The following is a 3,809-nucleotide window of genomic DNA, read 5'->3' as shown; positions in this document are numbered from 1 at the left end:
TAGCATTCCACTACCTTAAAGGCCGGCCACTTGAATGTAATTCGTCTTGTTTTGTTAGTACATGGTGGGATAGGAATAGGAGTGAAGCTTTTTGTACAGCCGTCAATTAGTCAAGTCTGTCCAAGAGCAATAATGCTGGGAAAACTATTCATACGGACAAAGATTTGTCTCGTATATTTGTCATGTATTTGGATTCCCGGCTTTAGATCCTCACGGACGAATCTAAAGCAGGGAATCTAAAATGACAATCGCAGGAATCCATCTTCCGATTCCGTTTTTGTTGCACTTTCACGTGATTTTGCGTTGATGCTTTCTTTGGCGATATAATAATCAAGCAGGGCTTTCCTTTCTTTTGTTGAATTGAGATTTTGAATCATTGGATCAATAGCCCAAAGTTTTTGTGGGTTTTACGTTCATTTGATCAGTGCCCAAACTTTTCGGTAAGTTTTAAGATCGGTGTTGTTTTACGGTTTACGGGAATTGAGCTGGCGAGCCTTAGGAATTCGCTTTAGTCCTAAAAAGCCTTTGTTTTTGGACTATTGCAACAGCGCAAGGGTGAATATGTACAAAGTGGATGGTTCTCTTGTGCTGTTTTTAGTTTCATTCAGTTCGTTTTCTATGCTTGGTGGGTGCTGTTTGGCGTTAGCATTTCTTCCTGTGCAACTAATTTAGCTCAAACAATTCGGGTTGCGCGCATTGTCTTGGGTCTGGAATCGTAATTTCAGGCTTTGAGCACCACCTGTTTGTGGCTATCTTGGCAGGTTAATTCTTGATAAGTTTCATATCCCTGAGCTTCGAATACTCTGATCTGATTACTACGCATATTTTATGCAATGGACGAGCATTCTTCCTCCACCCTGCATGGTCAGGATGGGTATCGACTGCTGCATGATAAAGAGACTCCAGAGAATTCCTTGCCTTCTCGTGATTTCCCTCGATTTTCTTTCCGACGTGACGAGGATCAGACCTCTCTCAGCGAACTAGGCCAGGATGCTGATCGTTGTATCGATTGGAAAGAGGCTAAGCTACAGTGTTCACTCGCAGGGCCGCTGATAGTCGGCCACCTACTCAGCTTCCTCTTGCAGACGGTCTCTGTCATGTTCGTGGGACATTTTGGAGAGCTTGAACTTTCTGGCGCCTCTATAGCCAACTCTTTCTCTGTAGTCACGGGCTTGAGCGTAGTGGTAAGTTTCTTTCTTCTGAATATGGCTTGACGATATATCAACGCAAATCATTCGGAACCAGTTCAAAATAGTGTTAGGATGGCTCAAAATAGTGTTACAGAGATTACTTCTTTGCTCTCAGTTGCACCGGAATCCCGGCTTAAACACACTAGTAGAATCATTATTGCTTTGCATGGAGAATTCCTTATTTTTCACCTTGCCACATCAGGCATCAGGTAGGCAATCTTTTGTCTACTCTACTACCAAGTTAAGAATCCAACAAGCGGAATTCCTGAGTAATCAGAAGTTGCTGGTTGGGCCTAGAGTTGATAAACTGATGTCTGTGTTTTTATGCTTTCATGGGGAGCAGATTGGGATGGGATCTGCGTTGGAGACATTGTGTGGACAAGCTTATGGAGCTGGGCAGTATCAGAAGCTGGTGATATACATGCAGAGGGCAATTATTGTACTTAATCTGACTGCTATACCTCTGGCTTTTGTTTGGGCCAATATAGAGAAGCTAATGCTGGTGCTGGGGCAGGATGCAGAGATCTCAAGAACAGCAGGAGCCTACGCTGTATGGTTGATCCCCACCTTGTTCGCTTTTGCTACAGCCGAGCCCTTTGCTAAGAGTTTCTACAAGCACAGAGCATGGTCGCCCCTCTTCTCTTCATCTCTCTGGGAACAGTCGTCTGTCATGTGCCCATCTGTTGGTTTATGGTCTTCAAGTCAGGCCTCGGCTACAAGGGAGCTGCCCTTGCAAACAGCATCTCGTATTGGATCGATGTTACGCTTCTCGCTCTCTATGTACGATTTTCACGAAGCTGTGAGAAAAGTAGAGCTCCTTTGTCATGGGAGGCTCTGAGGGACTTGGGAGAGTTCTTCAAGCTGGCAATCCCATCCGCTGCAATGATGTGGTGTGCCATCTAACGCTTGTACTGGATCATCAAATATTGTAAAGTTCGCGCTGTTCATTTGTTTTGTTGGTTGAAGCTACATTTGATGTCCCTGCGTTCCTTTTAGACATGAAAGGTGTTCTTCATTTGTTGCCTGGTTTTCATCGTTAGTGGGTGTTTCACCACCACCTGAACAAGATCCTTGTGTCGTTTAGATTAAAACTCTTAGGATATAGGATCCTTGGCTGAGGACCTTAATATAATTTTTTAAGCTCCAACCATGTCTGCAATTTTGTTAAATGTGGCTCTCTTCTTGAAAGTTTAAGCTCTTGGAGACCTCTTCCTGGCATTTTGACTAAGCATCCTTGGCTGATGACCTTAATGGAATTTTCTAAGCTCCAACCATTTCTGCAGTTTTGTTCATTATTGTTGCTCTGTTCTTGAAAGAATAAGCTTTTGGAGACCTCTTCCTGGCATTCCACAATGCATACATATAAATGCACAGTATCTGTTTCCCTAATTTCTTTACCGTTTTCATCATCAGTACTATGCATGATAGCCTCCTTATCTCGTCTTTGTGTTTGAATCTCAGTTTGGAGTGGTGGTCCTACGAGGTCCTAGTAATTCTTTCTGGCTTGTTGTCCAACGCAGAGCTTGAATCTGCAACAATTTCAATCTGGTATGTACTTGTGTCCAGATGTCTGACTTGGAAGCTGGCCCCGGTATGTTTGGACTTTGCGGCCATGGTTGCTGCACTGCTTAGTTTGAATGTTGAAGCTGCACTCCTCTTTGGGAGAAAAAAATGTTGACGGTGGAGACTTTCGAGGAACATTTTTCTATGAAAGACTTGAGAATGTCTGCAAGATCTGTATTGCATTTTGACACTGTTCTTTGTCAAATTTCTGCCAGCATCAACACGGAATATCTAATCTACACGCTTCCTATGGGTTTTAGCGCTGCTGTCAGGTTAGAGTGTCCGAGAGCTTATTCTCAGCTTGTCTCCATACTACTATTGCTCCATTTAGAATATTTTGCAAGGGCAACTCCTAATTGCATTTCAGCAGTGTATGTGGAAGACTCTGTGTTCGTTTGTTCTCTGCATAGAATTATTCAAGCTTCTCTCTTTCTCAGTCTGTTCATTGAATAAGCTGCATCAAAACGATGGGCTACCTGAGCAAAGCGCACAGCTCTGGAGCCTGAATGCATCACCTTCATGGCTGCACAATTTTCGGCTGTATTCTAGATCGGAAAGCTACAAATATCTATATGGCTCCAATTCCTGAAAGTGCCTATGAATGGGAGAGGAGACGATGGAGTTGAAAGGTGAATTGAGTTACATAATACATTCATGGCTACCATTTTCCTGCATCTAACATGGTTGTATAAGTAGAGGAGGGAGAGAAGGGAAAAATTCATTGAAATAAGCAATTGCCAGATTTGTAATGATTTGAAAGATCCAAGATTTTGTAGCATCTGTTTTGTTCAAATTTGGCAATCCAAGTTGGTTCTCTTTTCACATGAAACTTTTTGGCCTGATGTGAAAACTTTTTGGCCTGCCCTATTAGGGGGGCAGGTCACAGTGATGAAACCCCTGCCCTATTAGGGGGGCAGGTCACTGTGACCTGCCCTATTAGGGGGGCAGGTCACAGTGATGAAACCCCTCCGTAAGAAGTGAAATTCGATTTGTATTTTCTCTTAATTCTCATTGATCTGGTGGCACTATTCTGTTGGTGCGTGGCAAAAAATTGAG

General features: G+C 43.2%; 1 pseudogene across 1 annotated transcript; it reads left to right on the top strand.

The window, feature by feature from the left end:
* The first annotated feature begins 474 nt into the window (after positions 1-474).
* LOC147881406 (protein DETOXIFICATION 16-like) lies at positions 475-3,609 on the top strand (annotated as a pseudogene). The gene is made up of 5 exons (XR_015540473.1): positions 475-555; positions 762-1,184; positions 1,534-2,080; positions 2,652-2,738; positions 2,969-3,609. The product of XR_015540473.1 is annotated as a protein DETOXIFICATION 16-like (transcript).
* The last annotated feature ends 200 nt before the right edge of the window (positions 3,610-3,809 follow it).

The sequence above is a fragment of the Dipteris shenzhenensis genome, chromosome 31, assembly GCF_047967505.1.
Source record: "Dipteris shenzhenensis isolate YYH24624 ecotype China chromosome 31, Dip_SZ_1.0, whole genome shotgun sequence".
NCBI classification, from domain to species: domain Eukaryota; kingdom Viridiplantae; phylum Streptophyta; class Polypodiopsida; order Gleicheniales; family Dipteridaceae; genus Dipteris; species Dipteris shenzhenensis.
Note: the sequence above shows the minus strand (reverse complement) of the source record. Positions and strands in the feature narration are given on the sequence as shown.